Genomic DNA, 22,502 nt, shown 5'->3' on the forward strand with positions numbered 1-22,502 from the left:
TGCATCGGGGTTGAATCTGCATCTTATGCAGCTAACACTGTTCGATTCTGTCATTTTCAATTCGATTTAGACTATATAGACTAAATCGAATCGAAAATGTCACTCAATTGAACCTTGCATACACACCATTAGACTTTAACATTGGCGTCTATGGTGGGAACTGGCCATAGACGCCCATGTTAAATACATAACATGCGTGTCTATGGAGGAGCACACATCCCAGGAGGTGCAGTGCTCCCCTGGAGCTTGCTTCTCATAGGCTGAGGGAAGAGCCAGTGATGATTTCCCTCATTTTCGGGGAGGAGCGGCTTGTGTAAACAAGCCGCTCCTCGGTCCGTTTGGTTCAGGGTTTTGCTGTTTGTTGTTTTTAAACCCCTGGATTGTCTACTTTGGACTGAAGAGGACTGATCTACACCAGAGGTGGTAAGTATAATTTTTTACACAGGTAATTATTCGGATTTCTACAGGACAAGTGGACCGAACCTATGTGTCAAGATAGGTGAGTATATATGGGTGTTGTTTATAAGTTATATTTTATTTGTGTGTGTGTGTGTTATTTGTGTATTGGTCCTGTAGTAGCCCATTAATGCCCCTGGGACTTGTGGTTCTCTAAGTCCCTGCATGTGGGTAAGACTTGTTGTGAATTGTTTATTTTATTCTACACTTTCAAATCAGCCCGGCACTCACCACCCAGGGGTGCCGGGGATCAACCTAGGCTTGGGTTCCCTGGAGGGGGTCTCCACCCCCCCAGGAACCCCATCAGGGATGATTGAAATCACGATGCGATCGCATTTGCGTACAAACGTGAATTAGGCCCATTATCTCACACATACGCTATGCCGCAGCTGATAGCGTGTATATCCTGTATATGAAAATGCGCATTCTGTAGTGGTCGTTCTTCATTGCAAATCATATCCTTTCCCGGTCACAAAGCAGCAATGCACAATACTATTACCCCCCTCCGGCAGCCTTATTATCACCCAGCCCGCAACCTATGATTCTCCTCTACAAAACACAAACACGTGGAATAGATGCAGGACAGGGATTGTCTGGAAACTAATTAAGTAAAGTAAAGTGCAGGCTGCGGAGCTTGATCTCAATGAGGTGGTTGGTGAGACAGCAAGAGACGGGGATAGGGGGTGTCTAAGGAGCTTCAATTGATGGAAATAGATTTGTATAAACAGCAAAAAGGAGAGAGAGAAAGTGAACTAACCTAATCCTATTAAGCACAGTAGCATGTTCCTGTGAGGCGCTGGGAGAGATTAAACACAGGAAAGGGGATAAGTGCTGCTTCGGTCTCACTAAACTAATGTGACAACTTGTCACTGGAAATCTTTACAGCTTGTTAGCAGATGACTGGCCGGCTCGGAGATGTGTTTACTACGATTTCCTCTCTGCGTTACTTCCCAGCACCGTCTTCCACCTCTAATCCTTTACGTCTCCTTCAAGTGTTAACAAAACTATCTACATTTCTGCTGAATCTCAAAGCCCTGGCATCCGAGGGGGCTTCATTCAGCAAAAACCAACAAGCCCTTCCAGCCGGTGTAGCATGACGTGACATCGGCGCCACCCAACAGCCGGATACGAAATAAACGAACGCTCAGCGCTCCGGTTGCAAAATCGTGTTACAAATGTTTTCAGAGATTATATCGCAACGACAAAGCTGCGTCAATGATATATTAATACAAATCGTTTAACAATACACAAACTTCTGCCTTTTTTTTTAATGGTTCTAAGAAATATATTTCTGTTCAGGGCTGAGGACTCGATTCAGACCTGCTCGCTAAGCTGCTTATATTCACTGCCTAAGGAGCAGGTTAACACCAAACGCACGCCACCCGGATCCACGCGGTACGCTGTGAGTACTCTTACACATCCCTCGCGTGCACCCGCACAGAGGAAACGTGTCTGAATAGGGCCCTAAATTAGGTGTTGCTCACTTTGTGTGAATTTAGATTGTCGCTTGATCTATGATCCCGTCTTCATTGGCCCGACTCTGCCTTTTAATTTCCTTGGGCCTTTCAGCAATGTATTCGTATTTGTAAGCTTATTTTACTGACGCTTTATTTGTGTCAGCTTTGGTGCAGTAGAAATTTTTTTTCACACCGAGGGGTTTTACAAAATAAAAAGCTTTAACCCCATACACACGGGGCGATTTCAGACATAATCGCTGGGGAAATGGTCACTAAGCGACCATATCCCCGTGTGGTCGGTGCTCCAGCGGCTTCCCCCGGCAGAGAGTCTCTTTTTTATCACTGACCAGCTGCGTGTGAAAGGAGCTTATGACTGATGATATAAAGACTTGACTGGAAATCTTGGAAGGTGATGAGATAAAAAAAAAATGACAAAGAAAAAGTTGCAGGGGGGCGCGCACATTCATGTCAGTAAATGAAGCTGAAAGATGTTTTAATTAAAATCATAAACAAACAACCTATTCTTTACTGAAATCAGATGGCAAGCCTGCGTCCAGGGCCCTCTTAGTGCTTTGTCAGGGTGTTAATAACCTGTTTAATCACTAAAACTAGTGTGGGCCCTGGGCAGGGCCACCACTAGTAATTTTGGGGCCAGCCGCACCCCCCTCCCCGGAACTGACCCTCATTCACACTTACTTACCTAGCTGCGACATCCCACGTCTCCTTAGGAGCACACACTTCAGTGCACAGTGCAGCCTGCAGAGCGCCGAGCCCCTCTGTTTCCTAGGCTCGGCGCTCTGCAGGCTGTACTGTGTATAGTGCATGTATGGCTGGGGGGCGCCGGGTGGGGGAGGCGGTGTGTGGGGGTGGGGGTGTCACTGTGGGCAGCTGCCCGGGCTCCTCCAGAGGCCGGAGCCCAGGACAGCTGTACCCACAGCACCCCCCTGTCGGCAGCCCTGGTCCTGGGGGTTCATGTGTACACTACATTCATTATAAATACACCAATTCCCATAAGTACAAAGCCCTTGAGGGAGATAAAATGGATGGAGATAAAGGGGAGATAATTGAGACCTGAGGTGGGTGGGCGACCATGTGTACGGAACATAGTACGCATGTATGAGACCATCCTGCTATAAATTCCTGCTACTTTTTTTATCGTTGGCCATTGATAGGTTGATTGATAGGAAGCTGGCTTATGGGCCCAAAGTGCCAACCAACCAGCTCCGAACAGTCATTTTTCAAATATGGCTCCTGAGTATGCCGGCACTGTATAAATGCTTGTTAATCAGGACCGCAATTAGGGGATGTGATACCCATATATGCATGTAGGGTGAGGGGGGGGGGGGGGGGGGGTCAATGGAGCGGAGCCAAATGAATGCCTCCTTCTTTAACAATGCTTTTCATTTTATATTTCTTTAATTTAGTTTAATCTCCAGCATTTTCACGTCAATAAATCAACAACATACTGTAAGCTTGCGAGCAGGGCCCTCCTACCGCTTTCACCAGCTGTAACTCCTCAGTTAGTTTTATCACTGTTTCCGGTTGTAAAGTGCACCGGAATCTGCTGCACTATATAGGAAACTTAGTAAATAAATAAAAGTAAATCTATAAGTTAAACAACGGCCGCTGAAGGAAGTGGTAATTGCGCTGTGCTCTGCTGTCTTTTTCCAGGGCAGGTGTCCTGCTTTATTTTGAAATACTGCATCCAGCTAGACACCCCCCCTACCCCCCCCCCCCCCCCCCCCCCTCATAAGGCATGATGGTTGAGTTAATGGAAAAACAGTTCAGAGACATTAAAGGAAGCTTGTTTAGAATAGGAAAGCGCTGCTGAGGTGTAGAGGAAGCCTGTTTATTAACACAGGACACCTCTTATCTCCGTCTCTTCCAGATGGATCAGCTTATAGTTATTTGCGTTTTATGCCAATAGGGGTTAATCTGTGTCAGCACCTTGGTGCGGATCTGCAGTTACAAAGGGAACCTGCAACTTACCGGTCACTTATGTCTTGTTTTTGTTGCATAGAACTTTTTTGTTTTACTACCAGAATGTAAGTTCTGCTACGTCATCAGGAGGAAGGCGGCGGATGGGAAAGTGCGATCCTCACTCAACAGCTCGGCTTCAGAGAAATGATAATGGGAGCGAAGAACGGACATATCATAACTAATTGGGGACAATGTACTGTAGCGTAGAATTACATTATTGCTGCATTTCTAACTTGATTATATTTTAATAGATACAGTAATATGTGTCAGTGGTTCACCCCTCTCGCCGCTGAGCTTTCTCTAAACTTTTCAGGTGAAGATGTTTGGTGATAGTGTTTAATAGTGTTTATTCCAAGAACAGAGAGGATAGTAACTGCCTGCACCGCTCCAGGTCCAGTATCATTGGATTCCTAGGGGCTTCCAGCCAGCCCAGACAACGTAGCATGATTAATATATAATTAGTATAATCTCACATTGGGACCGATTCAGTCCTGCTCGCTAGGCTACATGTGATCGCCGTGCAAATCCCCTCTCTAACACGCCGTGGGATGTGTACTGCATCCCCCTGCATGCAATAATAGGTAATACATAAATGGGGTATGGGTAAAAACTGGACCAGGACAAGACCCTGGACTGCCAGACCGGACATCGAACTCTGCATTCCGGAGCTTGTAGCGTCCGGTCCTGCGGTGTCCTGTCCAGGGGGACATCACGTGACAGCTGTCACCAGGGAGAGGAGGAGGGGTAGAATAAAGCCTCCCTGTATGGTCCGGGCATGTAACAAAAAATGGAACGGGCTGGACCACACGGGGAGGCTGTAATCTCCCCTTCCCCGGTGGAAAGCTATCACAGGCATCCCCCGGACAAGACACCCCCCAGGATGGGACACCCCCCGGACCGGACACTACAAGCTCCGGACTGCAGATTTGATGTCCGGTCCGGCAGTCCGGGGTATTGTCCGGTTTTTACCTAGTCCCAAATATATGTGTTGATGAATGCCGGGACCTCCCTCTACGCACAGAAGACTAATCAGGACCACGCCACGTGCATTTCTCCATCTACTCACGTGATAATTGGGTCATGCCCATAGCACTTTCCGAATGACCCCTATGTACTAAGCCTTCGAGAGAGATACAGTGGATGGAGATAAAGTCAAAATTGACCAGCTCCTAATGGTCATTTTTCTAAACACGGATTTATTTACTAGGATGGGAGTTCTCTTGAAGATTGGACGTTGCTATCCTATCTTCCTATCCTCAACAGAATTCCCATCTTAGTAAATACACCCCAGCCTGTCACATGCCAGTTAAGAGCTGATTGCCCGCTACTTTATCTCCCTACTTTATCACTCTCCGTTTTTGTTAAAGCTACAACTCACTGGACTGTCGTTCTAGAATTTTGTGTTTGCTCAGGAAAGTTTGGTTTGCAAACTTTATTTCATGTGTTACATTTACGAGTTTGTAAATAAATGGGATCACTAGAGCGGAACTGTGGACATAGGTGAGCGAATGGGCGCACAGAGCGTTAGGCCACCCATACAGAGTGAGATGGGACCAGGGAGGGCCATCTGCCCTTTTGTCAGGACCTGTTGTTCATAGGTTCCTACATGGCGTTGATGGATCTAGAGCACACTTTGTACGCATTGCCTTTATTATCCTACCTAAAATACTAGCATGGATAACACTAAATAATTCCACCACTTTCGGGGCCACCACCATATATCTTATACATAAACGTATATATACATTCAATCTGTTTGTTTGTCTGTCGGACACCCTTGCTCAAAATGGAATGTAATCCAAATGTGATAGCTCAGTTGGATCCTGACCAGGTTTTAGGGCAGGTAGGGTCCTGGATTTGGAAGAAAACCGAGCCACTGAGCCCGAAGCATAGTGAGCCCCGCGAGGGGACGCGGACACCTGTGGAGCCCGCGAGGGGATGCGGATACCTGTGAAGGTATCCGCGTCATCTCGCGGGGCACGCTGCGCTCGCCACGCTTCGGGCTCGGTGGCTCGCTGCGCTCGCCACACTTTCTATTCTCAACTCCACGCCGACGTGGATAGTGGGGGTATGAAAAAGTCGGAGGACACGTACCGCCGCCCCTCGCGACCGACGCGATTTTTTACCTTGCGATGCCCAAGATCAAAATCTTGGGCGCCGTTCTAGGTAAAGAGTACCAGAAACTGTTAATAAATAAATTATAATAGAGCCTTCACACACAATGGTACACTCAGCCGGCCTGGGGGGAAATTATACTAGTACTCCATGAACACGATATGAGAACATTTTTTGTGATTAATGAATTCCCAATATACAAAGGGCTACCTGTGACCACACACACATCTGTCATGTTGGTTTTTGGAGGCAAAGCTTTTCCGAGCAGCCATATTGGTGGCTGTGTTACACGTCTGTTACTAAGTTAGTAGCACATTAAGACGTGAGAACAGCAAATACAGTCTTTGGCATATGCAGAACCCAGGGTTGAGTCATGTTGATTAATTATGTTGACTGTCTAGATTTAAGTGTCCTTGGATGTCTAACTCGATGAGGAATTATTCGTCAGAAGTCTTAGAGCAGCAACCTTGGGGTAAATAATATATTTTGCGCTCCCCCCGCCGCCGCATTATTGAGATTTTTTTTTTCCACAAGGTTTAGACGTGTTCAGTAAAGTTAAGGGCCCTTCACTCTTTGTGGCTTCTCAATATTTGTGTCTAAACAGAGAGTAGAAAAACAAATCACATAAAGAATAACATGTATACCAAATGGGACCAAGCTTCATTTGCCGTGGAAGAAATGTGAAGAAACGGAAGTGGTGTTGGTGATTTTAATGGCATAGAATGCGTAAGAATTAATCATTATAAAAGGGGGACACTCACCAAAATAAGCTTCATCCTTAATGGGTCTTCCTGGCGTCCTGATTTACCTTACACATATTTGGGACAGTTCAAAGAAACATCCGCCCATAAACACTTACCACCCCAGCACCGTTTGGGCAAGCACAGCTGCCAGCTGTGCGCTGATATTATTGTTGGGTTATTCCATCATTTTGATGAACTATTAGAAATATACATCAGGAGCGCACAGGGCCTGACCTGGGTCCACTGAATGGCAATACATAAGGCCAGATGTATCAACTGTAGCAGATGTGCTGCGACTTTCTTGCATTGAGGGTGGCCAGTAAGTAAGGGTTTTTTTTGTCATTGCGGCAGAGTGTGCGTGATGTCATGCAGCATCACTGAGACTGGCAGAGCAGAAGATCCGCAGCAGTTGACCGCCAGAAGACAGGGCTAACAGCCAGAAGACATCAAAGAAGGTAAGTGTGTTGGCTGGAGAGTCACTTGTGTGGACTAGGGAGAAAGTCTACAGGGAGTCATTGATGTTGGTTGAAATTATGTATGTTAGTGTGCACTATTTTAACTGGAGCTGAGGCTGGAGAGACACTTGTGTGGGCTGGAGCTGGAGAGACTCTTGTGTGGGCTGGAGCTGGAGAGACACTTGTGTGGACTGGAGCTGGAGAGACATATGTGTGGGCGGGAGCTGGAGAGACACTTGTGTCGGCTGGAGATGGACAGACACTTGTGTGGGCTGGAACTGTAGAGATATTTGTTTGGGCTGGAGCTGGAGAGACACTTATGTGGACTGGAGCTAAAGACGCTAGTGTGGGCTGGAGCTAGAGAGACACCTGTGCAGACTGAAGCTGGAGAAACGCTTGTGTGGGCTGTGGCTGGAGAGACACTTGTGTGGACTGGAGCTGGAGAGACATATGTGTGGACTGGAGCTGGAGAGACATATGTGTGGACTGGAGCTGGAGAGACACTTGTGTGGGCTGGAGCTGGAGAGACACTTGTGTCGGCTGGAGATGGACAGAAACTTGTGTGGGCTGGAGCTGTAGAGATATTTGTTTGGGCTGGAGCTGGAGAGACACTTATGTGGACTGGAGCTAGGGTGTAGGAGGAGGCAGGGCTCACCAGACAAAACCTTGCCTAGGGCACCATATTGGTCAGGGCCAGTTCTGCTTATGAGTTGGTGGCCAAGCTCTATATTATATCTTCAGACAAATACACAGTTTCCCCTAGTAATTAGTCACTGATCTTCCTTATGCTGCCTCTGTCTGCCCGCCCGCCACCGCTACCACGTGACCCCACCCTTACAGTCCACATAACAACCAATTATCCTTATTTAATTGCTCCAGTGCTTCAGCTGGGAAGACTGAAAAGCAGGTACACTTTAAAGTCAATAGCATTAAATATATTGTTTAATGTGGAACATAAATACATTTGTCGTTGAAGTAAGACTCATCTATTCACAGCAGAAAAAGGGATACGTGGATGCACATTATTGGGTTCCCAGTCCGCTGACATGATGATGTGTCTCCGAGTGGGTATTGTGCGAACAAAGAATTTTCTATATTAATGGAAACACTCCGCTCTTATTGTCTGATTCTTAACTATTTCCTGGGCGGATGTTACCGCCATGCTCCGCTTTTTCCCGGAATGACAATTTATTTTTGTTAGCCTAACTCACGGGCGTATTTCATGGGACGGGTACCCCTAGCGGTACGTTTATTCACAGCCATCGTCTGGGTGCAGCTGGCTGATGCGGGATCTAGGTGGATGTAAATGTTGTGTCATTGTGTAATAGTGATGTCCTCAATAGTCAATGATGCAGCGCTGCTGGTAGGGTTCCCTGTACAAGGCATTGAATAATCTAAGTCATCTCCATCCCCTTCCTGGAGGCTGTAAGGTATAATAACGTCATGAGTTGGGTTGAACACGTTTTGTGTGAATAATACGATATTGGCACAAAGGGAATAATGCTGTCACAACTCCCACTGCACAAACGGAACTAAGCGCCTGATTCAGACATGACCGCACACGTGTAAATCCCCTTAGCCAACAATCAGTTTAGCCCAGAGCATATTGACGCCACGGCATCCAAGGCCAGCTGGGATCTGTTGTCCTACATAAAAATACCTGACACAAACAGACACCTGGAGAGAATCCTTTATTTACATAGAGACCTCATTATCCCTCTATCACTAAGTTATTAATCACCTGATTATTAAAAAGACATGGACAAAGCTGCTCTGCTCCTCGTAGGGCTCTGACGTGACGGACAGCTACAGCCGGGAGAGGAATCGGCACTAATACAGGGCAGAGTGTACAAATAGTGTATTATGATTCAGCTTTATTGGCAAATGGGCAAAACCGTGCTGCACTGCAGGTGAGGCAGATGTAATACGTGCAGAAAGAGTTAGATTTGGGTCGGGTGTGTTCAAACTGAAATGTACAAATTGCAGTGTAAGAATAAAGCAGCCAGTAATTACTCAATATAACTCACCCAAATCTAACTCTCTCTGCACATGTTACATCTGCCTCACCTGCAGCGCAGCATGGTTTTGTCTAGCAAAACTGTACCAAGCCCTATAATCAGATATAAAAATAATCTGCTATTACAGCAGAGGTAACATTATACCTTTTACCCACCGCTAACATATTGCAGCAGAATGGATCCAGCCTCTACAGCAGATGTAGATCTACAAAGTAGATAATTTATGATCCTTAAAGCTGGTGTTAAACAATGACAGGCCAGAGGTCTGAGGGAAATGACAGACGTATTCAAAACAGGTCCTCATGCGCCAGGGTCACTGCTTGTAGCACCAGGCACATAATCTTTCTGTTATTCATTCGAGCACTGACATGACAAGGTCTGAGCGGAACAGTTTCTTGTAGAAACCAAGGTTGCGCCTAACAAAGTCTTCCAGAAATTCTTCCAAAAGTTGCAAGGATTCATCTGCAAACATACGATATTCCAAGGCTCTAAAGCTGGACCACATTGAATGCGAAGTGATTTTGATATAAGACCTTGGAGCACGTGTAAGATGTAAACCCGCAGGCGTCGCTGTTGCTGTTTCTATTGTATGTAAAATAGCGTAGTTTGTAGTTCAGAGACAAAGACAAACGTTCTAATCCCCTCATCATGTACCGCAAATCTATGTATTGTTCCTCTAAGGTTTGTCTCTCCTTGTACTGTACATGTGTGCGCAGGGGAAGATGGGGTGCGTCACCAATGGCTCCCACGGCTACAGCAATCGGGCAAACCCTAGCCGGAGAGGAGGAGGACCTCTCAGGACTGGAGAAGTCATACTATGCAGCAGCATAAAGGAAAAGCAGGGGCAGCAGAACATTGTAGGGAGGTGAATGGTATAGAAGGGGGCGTAGCCAAACAGGCCCATAGGGGTACAGAGGAAAACCCCAGTGGACCCACTCCCTAGTCTAGGCATCAGGTTCTAGACTGTCCACTTGAAATATACAGGTTTTTTTCTCCTTGAACTGGGTCCTCACTACAAGCGGTGTAATGTGAATAAGGTTGTGCTACTGTGTGGCATAATTTAAAACGGGAAGATGTAGATTTTTTTTTTGGGGGGGGGGGGGGGGGGTGTGAGGGTGGTTTAACAATTAATCCTGAAACTCACAGAGGTCTAAGAGCACCCAGGTTTATCAGCAGCTTGGGACTTAAACACAGCATAATCAATATAACATCTTTGATCCTGTTAAAATGACAATACAGACAGCAGGGCATAGTGGTCACATCTGCACAGTACTGAGGGGGGGGGGGGCGGAATCAATACCAATTGCCCTCACCCTGGATCCACCAATGATTTGGATTTGAAATAGGGGTACTATTGTGTGAGAAAATGTTACCAACGGAGGTTAGTCTCACAATTGTGTGGCCATGCCCAGGGCCGGATTAACAATGGACCTGATGGAGCTATAGCTCCAGGCCCACTCTCCAAATAGGCCCATTTTGTAGCTGAGGGCCCAGCCACGAGTCGCTAGCCCCCCCCCCCCCCCCCCCCGGGAACCTGAGATACTGCCAGGCAAACCTGGAACGTTTTCCCCATAGGATAACATGGGAGCCGCTAACTCCGACCTCCACCCGGTTCCAACAGCTGCCAGTTCCCCCTCCGCCATCACAGAAGCTCGAGGTTGATCTCAGTCGAACCCAAATCGCTGGGCCTTCAATCTGATACCTGGTCCATATGGGTTCATTGATTCTAGAAATATTGCAGGTAAACCAATTTTCTTAATTTCTGAAATGTAGTTTCATGGCTGTTCATGTTGTTTGAGGACAGATTTCTCTGGAACCAAATGGCCCAGTTTCACGGAACCAAAATTATTCGAAGCCTACATGTAAATAGTCAGTTGGTTCCGAAGATATAGCTGGTTGTTTAAAAGGGGGCGGGGTGGTTTTCTCTCCCCCTCACAACATAAAATGCAGGGACTAGGCTGGTGTAAAAGGGGCCAGTCCGGGAAAGTCCCTGCATGATCCTGGGACCATATTCCAGGGCAAGGTAAGTCCCTGCATTTTCTGGTGTGAAAGGGGTATTATTTCAAATAGCCGGGGCATGCAGTGCCCTGAATGCAGTTGGGTAGCCCCCTGCTATCTGCCCGGCTGTCAATGGCTGTCATTTCTGCCCGGCAGCAGCTGTCCCCCAGTTACCGCGAGCATCTATTCCCCTTGGCAATGAGCATGTAATCCCACATAGCAACGAGCATGGAACCCCTGGCAATGTGCATGGAACCCCTAGCAATGAACATGTAGGTAAGCAGCACTTATTTAGCATAATTTTGAATAGGCATTATGGTGTTTGGCATAATACGTAATGGAGATTATGGTGTGAGGCTTGTCATGTAATGGGCATTTCGGTGTACATTTTTAATGCGCGCCTTCGGCGCGCAATGCCCCTATTTATGAAGCATATTGTGCATTATTGCTCAATCTGTTTGGTATACTGCAGGCATGTCCAAACTATGGCCCTCCAGCTGTTGTGAAACTACAAGTCTCATCATGAATTGCCACAGTTTTGCTATTAGGGAATGCTAAAACTATGTCAAGGCATGATGGGAAATGTAGTTTCACAACAGCTGGAGGGCCACTGTTTGGACATGCCTGGTATAGTGTGTATTTTGTCTCAATCCATGTGGCAAAATGTGAATTTTGCCTTAATCTGTGTGCATGTGAATTTTGACTCAGTTGGTGTGAATTTTGGCTCATTCCATGTGGCATAATGTGTAAGAGGCAAGTACAGTATAAGGGGGTTACTATTGTGTTGCATGATTTGTATAAGGGGTATATGGTGTGGTAAACTTAGGTGAACACATAAAAGGTGCTCAAATGTTGTCAACCAAGTTTCGGCTTTCTGTATTTTTTTTTATGACTGGAGTGCCGCCTCACCCCACAAGTATCTTAGGACATCGGCATCCTGCGGGTGCACCTTTGGAGGGCACCCACCAATATATCTCCCTGCATTTTTCCTATGCCAGCCCCCTGCCTTTTCCAGGCATATATAATTAGTTGAAAGTATTTACACAAATACAGACACACCCATGAGCAGACCAACCAACCAGAACACTGGTCACGCCACCCACATTATTAGGTGCTGGCCGCAACCCCTATTATTGCGCATAATAGGCCCTTGATCATTTTCAGCTCCAGGCCCATTTAGACCTTAATCTGGCTCTGGCCATGCCCCCCTCATTGTAAGGCCACACTACTTTCCATTGACACACACTGTATGGGAGAGTGCACATTTATAGTTTGCAGGGGGCACTGAACACCCTAGCACCAGCTTGAGTCCATTAATGCTGCCTTAATGTAGAAGGACTTGTGCCATTTTATTTGTTGGTATGTAATTATGTATTATTACTATTTAAGGATAGGTGTAAAACTGTCACTAATACGTTCAAACTGGCAGGCCGTCAGCATTGATATGCAAATACTTTTACATACATTAGAAATGAGCAATTTATGAAGAATTCTCTAGGATAAAGTAGCATATTTTATTGTTACTTAGATATAGTGATTACCATTAACATATTATTGAGGGACAATATTTGCTATGGCAACTGTAACCATTTGTCATTGTGTTTGTAAACTTCTGTGACTGTATTCTAGTCTGTAGGAGGTTTAGTTCTATATATATGTATTAGACAGAGAGCACTTTATGCACATGTGCAGGTGCTCGGTGCAAGCAGGCAACGCAAACTGCTTGTTCGGCGTCATGTTCGCACCTAGCAGTGCGGGAAGGGGGTGTGGGGCGGCGCCCATGGGAACGCCCAGAATTTCATGGCCATTTCCATGAAACCGCTGGGCATTCGCATGCTAATGCACCCGTGATGCACATACAGTATGGGGGGCAGGCAGCTGACGTCAGTTGCCTGCCCGCTTCCCATACAGGGCGCCTGTAGATGTAAGACACCAGAGAGGGGTCTTAGATCTTGCAAAATCATTCAGTGGTGGCGACCATCGATTGATTTTGTCTGCATTTGCATGCCGAGGGGGAGCAGCCGTGTGGGGGCGGCAGACGGTGTTTGGGGAATAAACCAGAATAAGGTCCTTAGACCTTGAGTGCCGCCTTTCTTCGCTGTTGGCAGGGGGGCCTGCACAATGTGTGACTCCTGGGACAGACTGCGACTGATTAGGGCCCTGGCCCCTGACCCGGCTCTCTGTATGCCGGCCCATGAGCCACCCTGCCCTTCTGCTATTTGCCTGAAGCACCAGACGGCCAGTCCAGACCTGTCTATCTCCCAGCTGTACTGTCTAGACTGCTGCTCTTTGTTCCCTGATGTCCCCACTACCAGCATAACATGAAATGATCCGGCCAGACTCACATTCATACTTTCCTACTCGGAAGCTCACGAAATTTGTGGGCGATTTAGGCACACTTGGTGCGGGCCAAATTCGCTCCCCTGTCTGATTTTAGGAGTTTGCGCATGTGCAAATCCACCGGAGCGAACGCCTTTGGCGAGTTTCACACTTGTCGGGAGGGTTCGCTCCAGGATAGGAGGGCAGGGGGCGGACCCAAGGGACAGGCCAGCATTTCATGGGCGTGCTTCAAGAGGGCTGAGGTCACATGATCCGCACCAGGGGGGGGGGGTGTTTGGCGGGACGGTGTTACCTGCTCGCTAGACAGCAAATATACAGTCTTAAATCAGGCCCTTTATGTGGCCCTCCCAGCCCCCCTGGAAAGGCAGGCATGTCTTCCGCTTCCTGCCGCACCCTCGCTTACCACCCCAACACCCCTACATTTAATTTGATTTTAATAAATTGTTTAATTTTAAGAATGCTATATTGAAAAATGTGATGTATTTCCTGTCAGTCTGCACATTGGAGATTAATGACTATCTATCTATCTATTTATCTATCTCTCTCTCTATCTATCTATCTATCTATAAGATATATATATGTATTTAAAATGACTGCAGTTCTTGGCGTTCCTGTTGTTATATGTATTAGAACAGACGGGCACAGAGATAACTTTGAGGGCTGCTGGGCATCACATGCCAGCGGCCCCGGGAGACAAGAGCTTAGAACATTCATTTTCTGACAATCTTTATACTTGCGACACCCGTGAACTGTGTTACAGGGGAGAATAACGGCGGTTTAATCTTGAACTTCCCTCCAAAATAAACCCATTGCGGCCACCCTCTCCTGTCACTGCGGATTAGCTGATCATGCCATCTTGTCCTGCGCTAGATATGCGGGGAGCGTACTACCTTACAGCTAATGTAAGTGACACTCCAAGGATGGGCCCAGGGCAACGTCTGTAAGAGCATCAACTTCCCAAACCCCTGAAGTCTTATCCTGTCATTCCGATTCAGCGCATGATATCCGATGGGCAGTCTTCCATTGTCCTTTCGCTCTGCCCTGCCACTGAGAGGAGAAGATGTTGGGACTGTAAAGGACCTTGCTGGAAACTAAATGTAGCACTTATGTAGTTTAGAAAGTCACATCTATTTTGCCTTTTGTTGCTGACTATAAAGTGGTTTTCCTATTCGAAAGCTGGTCATTCTATTCAGGCGTGTGAGCAATCGCAGCCCCCTTATAGCCCTGACAAGTGAGACACGGCGAGTTCCGGCCATCGTAGCAGAATAAGGCCTAATTCAGCATGGGTTGCTAATCAGCAAATTTGCAAATCCTGCGGCCACCTGGTCTACAAATTGGCTGGAATAGAGAAGTCTGGGGATTCCAGGCAGGAGAATTACTAGTTACCGGGAAGGATGGCAGAAGATTTTTTTGGTATAAAGAAACCCACTTGGGAGGATGTCAGCCACAGACAGGTGACATCCTCAGTAATAGGAGCCGATTGCTGCACTGTAACATTATGTGCAGCTCTTGGCTCCTGTCACAGTGCAGAAGCCAGCACTAGTGTTGAACTAGTCCACAGGGATACGGGAACCCTTGGTGGGCCCCACTGCCTTCTCTAGGGATCAGGTCCCAACTGAGCAATTGAATTATACAATATGTTTAGGTGCTGCGGAACCCTTGTGGCACCATATAAAATATATAATAATAACAATGTAGTGGTGGATTCAGGGGATGGGGTCACCAAGACAAGAGCCCCCATGTTGTTTAGGACAAAAAAATATTTAATTTATTATGCATCAACACACTACAGCCAACCACCAGTAGTCCCCAACACCTATATATACTGTGTATATATAGATAGATAGATAGATAGATAGCCCAGGCACTTTTTGATGGCCAGGCAAACCAATGTGGTGGCTGTCCACACCCACTCTGTAAACTGTCCACACCCCTAAACATTGGCTCCTGCTGTGTGGGTGGTGGCACTAGTCGCACACACCTAGTTTGGCCCTGCTCTATCGGCAGTGGCACTGCTCACACACACCTAGCATGGCCTTGCACCCTGGGTGGTGGCACTGCGTGCACACACCTAGTTTCACCCTGCTTCCTGGGTGGTGGTACTTCTCGCACACACCTAGTTTGGCCCTGCTCTCTCAGCAGTGGCACTGCTCGAACCCACCTAGCATGGCCCTGCATCCTGGGTGGTGGCACTGTTCGCACACACCTAGTTTGGCCCTGCTCTCTGTGGTGGTACTGCTCACACGCACCTAGCATGGCCCTACACCCTGGGTGGTGGCACTGTTCGCGCACACCTAGTTTAGTCCTGCTCTCTGGGTGGTGGCACTACTTACATGCACCTAGTTTGGCCCTGCACAGGGGTATGAGCAGCAATTTCCCTTACAGCGCTATGCAGCACTGAGCAGAACGTTCAGACTTTGAGAGACTCGCTGCAGTGTCCTGCAGTGAACTATAAGACAGGAGATCCTACCGTTCATTTCAAATCAATCAGCGTCTCCGTAACTGAACCTTTCCACCTATCTCTTCATCGCCGATACATGTAAATTCAGAAATGTTTCTAGTAATTATTCCTCATCAAATGCTGAGATGCTCCTTATACATATGATAATATCCATTAATATACAAATTAAAAACAATCTCGCCAGTCCTAATTTTGGGGGCTTCCCTTAAGGCATAAATATGCAACTCAGACGCTCGCAAATATGAGTGCAGCAAAACATAACCACCCTCTATTATTCTTTACAAGTTTGTACATTGATAATTAAGTTCTTTTGTAATTACTTCAGCCTCAGTCCAAGCAGCCTTGCAAATTATTTTTTAAATCATGCTCGCCGTGGCATTTAATTGTACATATTAAGTACCAAATGGTTAGTCATGTTATATTGCTGCTAATTATTGTGTTTTTTATTTAAATAATCTTCTTACTAAGAACATGTCTAAACACTGGAAATTTCAGTTTTGTTGATCACATATTTCTGGTTCAGAAGAATTTTTTTTTTTTTAATTTGTCAAGCGAATTTTCTTTTCAAGTAAAGTTGTTTTTTGGGGGTAAATTTTGACCCAATTTGAGATAAGAAACACTTAGCTGATGTGCTGTTGGTGTCACGTACAGTGGAGCCAATAGGGGGGGGGTGCTCTTTACCTGGGCCTGAGGCTGTTAGAGGGTCCCGGTGGGTGCCCTGATGGTTTATGGCCGATGTAGAATAGTTTTGCTGTAGATGGGGAGAACCACGCGGTTTCCCTCCATCAATGTGAAGCATAAACAAATATATTTATTTATTTTTTCCCTATGGGGTGGGACGTGGAGCATAGCTCCACCCCAGACAGCTCCCATGTTTTGATTGGCCTACACAGTACCATCAATCAAAGAAAATGGATGACCATCGATAGGTAAAAACATTAAAGGTCATCCATTGCATAGTATGCCGCTATCAGTGGCCAGTTGCACTACTGCCATTTATGGTAACCATTGATGGTAATAGCAACAATGGCATCCCAAGAGAGAAGTACCTGCAGGCCGAGAGGGTGCGGCACAGTCAATGGCCCAGTGGCCGTCCATTTACAGAGTACAAGTGGGCGGGCCGAGGCGACCCAATGACGCGATTTGCTCAAAATTACATCATCATAGCCCTATCCCCCCTCTATGGAAGGCCTCATTATACGGGGCTGGGGCCACAACGAAGCAACTTTGTGACCACCCCCCTCGATCAGCACATCTTCCTACAGTCCATGCGATCACCCCCCCAGCCACGATAATACACAACAGTACCCACCTTTTAAAGGATGAGGTCTGGCCATGCCCTCTCCGTTGACCACTCCCTTTCATCTCACTGGGGCCCAACAGAACTGTCAATATCCCTGACTGCAATCTGCCGCAGGGGCGCGATAGCATTTATTGAATAGATAAAAACTGCATTTATTTTATAATATATACTATTATTAATGCAAATCCGCTGAACCACAATAACAAACAGCAGATTGTAGCAAATCCACCTTAATGCACCCAAATCCACCATATGTATATGCCTATATGCAGGATCCCGTAACTACATTATCGGTATACAGTATATACTATATACATAGACAGAATGCCAGTGCCAGGCTCTCACAAAACTATGGGAAACACAGAAGTAAACTGCTTTACACAAAATTGTTTATTTTGTTTTATGGTGAGATTGTCATTGTAATGTTAATTAAAGTTAATTACATTGTTAATGATAATTATTAAACAAAAGTTTTTAATTACAACTGAAAATCTTGCAATTAAATGAGGAATCACTTTGCAATTAAACACAGATGCAAAGAAAATCACACATGTCTCCGTTCACTTGCCAAATCTGCAGACCTCTCCGGAGAGCTGCGCCATTCTTAGCAAATCACTGACACCACGGCGGAATACACTCTGCTCCAGCCATGTATGTTTGCTGTAAGTGCCTCTTTTTGTCATGTGAACTTGTAAATGTGGCCCCGGGCAGAGCAACGACAGGTTTCTTTTAAGATACTAAAAAAAAAGTAAATTTTAGATGCCAAAGTCCTGAATGGAGTTGGCCCACCCATTGTTTTTATACGCAGCACCAGATGGCAAATGCCATTTTGTGTTTTGGACGATCTGTCTAAATTTGCCTGCTCTTTCTGCTTATCACAGAGCAAACTATTCTCCGCGTTCAATGACAAAAAATTGGTTGGCTCAAAGCGCCGCGGCCTGGAAAAAAAATGTTTACTGGGAAGAGGGTTTTTCTTTTTTATATTTTTTTATTTTAGATAAAACTTTGCAATTACTGCCGGTTTTAACTCATTTGAAACCTTTGGAAAATAACGTGTTTGTTTTAGCATTGTCATCAGAAAGAATTCTACAGAGGGTCTTTCCCTGGGACCTGCGTGGTGTAATCATTTATTTAGATGAGACCAGGGCCCCATTCAGAGTTGGACGGACGTTCGATGCCGCATACAAGCAGCGTCAAATTTACGTCCATACTTTCGGTAAGGGAAGATTCCTGATTATCTGTAATGTTTTTCTATCCATTCCGGCGATAATTTTGGAACCTAATTCCTAATGGTTCTACTCTCAAAGGTTCCAGAGCTTTGTGTGTAGACTAAAGTATATTCCTGTCCCCCAGCTTGTGAATATCCACACGTGTTACCAACTATATACTGTATCCCACAGCACTTTGGTGCTTACTGTGAGACTTCCCCTAGCAGTCAGTGCTAGGTGATTGACATGTGTGGCGTCTCTGAAGTGATCACGCAACCCCGACCTCTGTAATCTCTGACTATGTTCATGGTTACTCCTCATTGTTAGAGTTCCATGTACTGAACTGGCCTCCTACTGCCCATCTCCTTATCTGCTTGCCAAGCTCCCGCGTACTGAATACTGGCTGGCTTATGGAGTACATCTCCTGGCTCCAGCTGACTCCTCCTTGCTCTCAGGGAACTCCTATGATCCTGGCCTTTGCATATTGTAGCGGACTAAAACTGCAAGACAGGTGAACAACGCTGTAAGTGACATACAGTACAGTACAGTTGGGACTAAGTAAAAACCGGACCCGGACAAGACTCCGGAATGCCGGACCGGACATTAAACTCTGCATTCCGGAATGTTTCCTGTCCGGGGGGCTGCCTGTGATAGCTTTCACCAGGGACATGGGGAAGGGGACATTACCAGTGACGCGCGGTGAGGTCATTGCCTAAGAAGGCACTGACCGGACACCGTGCTACATGGTATGCAGCGGCCGCCGGTACATGCGCCCCCTCCTCCCCCCTCCCACCCCCGGCGGACTCACCTGTCCTCTCCACGGTGGTGACAGCGGCTTTCTCCCAGCGGCGCCGGACTCCCCACTGGCCACACTGCTGCATCCTCTCCAGGTGGGCCCTGCATGTGTGTGATTGGACAGCGGATCCAGCACTGGATCTGCTGGCCCAATCACATCTGGGGGCGTGCGTTCATACTGGTGCCCCTGTCATTGCGGCACCAGTATAAGTGCCGCTTCCCCATTCATTTTCAATGGGCTTTTCTAGCCCATTGCTGCACCCTGCCCACCCCTACCCACCCCCCGCTGCCCGGAGTTTTAATGTTAACAGCGGGAGGCACCTCTCCCGCTGCCTCCCACCCTCACATGCAGTAGAGTAAGAGGGTGGGAGGCAGCGGGAGAGGTAGAAATGATGAAAATAATAAAAGAAGATATATAAATATCTTCTTTTTATTATTTTCATCATTATGACAGAGGAGGCACTGCGTCCCCTGACTGCACGTCCCTGGGTCACATTACAGCCTCCTCGGGTGGTCCGGACCATTCCAGTGTTTGCTACATGCCCGGACCATACACCTCCACCGTGGTTTTATAAAAAATTTTATTGTATTTATAGTTATTCTATATATTTTATATACTGTATTTTATAATTATGTTCTATATATATTGTATTTATTTTGCAACATTTATTTATACTTCTCCGCACCATATTACATAGCCTCTGATATAAATGTCTAGAGCAGATCATATACAGTAGTGTCCTCCTGATATAGGCAATTGGGCATCTCTGCATGATAACCTAATAATGATGGGTCTCATGGTGTTACGCCAGCAGGAGCCGGCTCCGGACTTCTTTGTTATCACACACACCCACCATAAAACACGGCTATATTTAGTTGTTTTTCATGCCGCTACCTGATTCCGGGATCAGAAGTGTTGATTTTTATTATTGTAATAGAAGAGGCTGTAACAGGGAATGCCGATAAGGGCAGCTGAGTTTCCGTGATAGCGGAACATCCCTGATATTGTCTTAAAAACACGCATCATTGCTGCCCTGATTGTATTTATAACCTGCGGCGAAATATCATTTTGTATGATGAATATTTGCTATGTATTATAATATTCATTAATATGAAGATTTATCAAAGGTTGGAAAATGATAAAAAGGGGAGAGATAAAATACCAACCAGTCAGCTTCTGTCACGGCACAGACTGAGTTTGAAAAATGAAAGTTAGAAGCTGATTGGTCGGTACTTTATATCTCTCCAAATTTTGATAAATCTCCCCCAATATCTAGCGCAACCTTCCGCAAACCTTCCTTCACCGTAAAATAAACTTGTACACATTTGCCAGTTATACTGTATAAATGTGCAAGTCAATCAACCTACCAGTTTGAATTTGGGGTGTGTGTGTTCCTGTGTGTGTGTGCCTGTGTGTGTGAACCACACAAACACAGATATAACATACAAACTCCACACAGATAAAGTTGTGGTTGGAATTGAATCCACGGCTTCAGCCCTGATTTACTGCTGCTTTCACTCACCTCTGAAATTTGTAATGACAAAATAATCTGTGAAAAGCATTTGCTACTGTACATAAAAAAAATCTGGGTACTCTTTACCTAGCACGGCGCCCATCGCGGGCATCGCGGGTACATTTATGTCTGGCCGCGACGCGACCGACGCGATGCCCGCGATTTCCCATTGAAAACCATGTTAAACATGGAAATCGGGTCGGTCGCGTCGCGGCCGCCATAAATTTACCCGCGATGCCCGCGACGCGATGCTCCCGATTTGCCATAGAAATCAATGTTAAAAGGCCCGATGGACACGATTTTACTGTTAAATGCCTCAATGCCCGCGATTTCCACATAGGAGTCAATGTTAAATGGGCTACAGAGCCCAAATAGGCAGAATTAACCCTTAAATGTCCCCCCAAATTTTTTAACGCCACCCCACGATCCACGCCAACCCGAAGCGTGGCGAGCGCAGCGAGCCCGCGAGGGGCGGCGGTACGCGTCCTCCGACCTTTTCATGCCCTACTATCCACGTCGGCGTGGAGTTGAGAATAGAATAGTGTGGCGAGCGCAGCGAGCCACCGAGCCCGAAGCGTGGCGAGCGCAGCGAGCCCCGCGAGGGGACGCGGATACCTTCACAGTTATACGCGTCCCCTCGCGGGCTTCACAGGTGTCCTTGGCGACGCGGACACCTGTGAAGCCCGCGAGGGGACGCGTTTACCTGTGAAGGTATCCGCGTCCCCTCGCGGGGCTCGCTGCGCTCGCCACGCTTCGGGCGCGGTGGCTCGCTGCGCTCGCCACACTATTCTATTCTCAACTCCACGCCGACGTGGATAGTAGGGCATGAAAAGGTCGGAGGACGCGTACCGCCGCCCCTCGCGGGCTCGCTGCGCTCGCCACGCTTCGGGTTGGCGTGGATCGTGGGGTGGCGTTAAAAAATTTGGGGGGACATTTAAGGGTTAATTCTGCCTATTTGGGCTCTGTAGCCCATTTAACATTGACTCCTATGTGGAAATCGCGGGCATTGAGGCATTTGACATAAAAATCGCGGTCAATCTGCCTTTTTAACATTGTTCCCTATGGGAAAATCGCGGTCATCGCGGGCACCCGATTTTGATGTACCCGCGATTTACCCGCGATGCCCGCGATGACCGCGATTTTACCCCCGACGCCCGCGATTCTAATCGTGGGCGCCGTTCTAGGTAAAGAGTACCAAAATCTGAATTTGAAGTTGAAAATTAAAAGAAAATAAATGTGAAAAATGAAAAATCCCCCATAATCATTCAAGACATCATGGGTGAAATGTAATAGGATGAGAGATTCAGAATGTGAGAGATTTGGTAAGAAATCTCCAGGTTTTTTTTAAAGCGGCAATCATTTACACTGCAAAATCACACTGGATTTGCAGTGTAAATGATTGGCGCTTTAAAAAAACAGACCTGGAGATTTCTTACCAAATCTCTCACTTTCTGAATCTCTCATCCTATTACATTTCCCCTTATGTGTTGACCATTTCCATCCAATCTATTGGTGTCTATTGTCTGTCGAACCTTGACACTGTTGATCCTTTATATGGGACAATTTACCAAGGTTTTTTTTGGGAGATGCCGCAATAGCCAATGGCATGAGAAAGGGGCATGACCTTTGGATCTGTCCCCAGCAGCCTCTATGACCCTC

General features: G+C 46.6%; 1 long non-coding RNA gene across 1 annotated transcript in view; it reads left to right on the forward strand.

Annotated features, from left to right (window-relative positions):
* The window catches only part of LOC146062443 (uncharacterized), a 64,798-nt gene that overhangs the window by 2,843 nt on the left and 39,453 nt on the right, over nt 1-22,502 (forward strand). Inside the window, exon 2 of the long non-coding RNA XR_014471320.1 lies at nt 7,103-7,206. This is a non-coding gene — a long non-coding RNA (uncharacterized LOC146062443). The remainder of the gene's footprint in view (nt 1-7,102; nt 7,207-22,502) is intronic.

Source organism: Crinia signifera, chromosome 3 (genome assembly GCF_055691185.1).
Source record: "Crinia signifera chromosome 3, ASM5569118v1, whole genome shotgun sequence".
Lineage (NCBI taxonomy): Eukaryota > Metazoa > Chordata > Amphibia > Anura > Myobatrachidae > Crinia > Crinia signifera.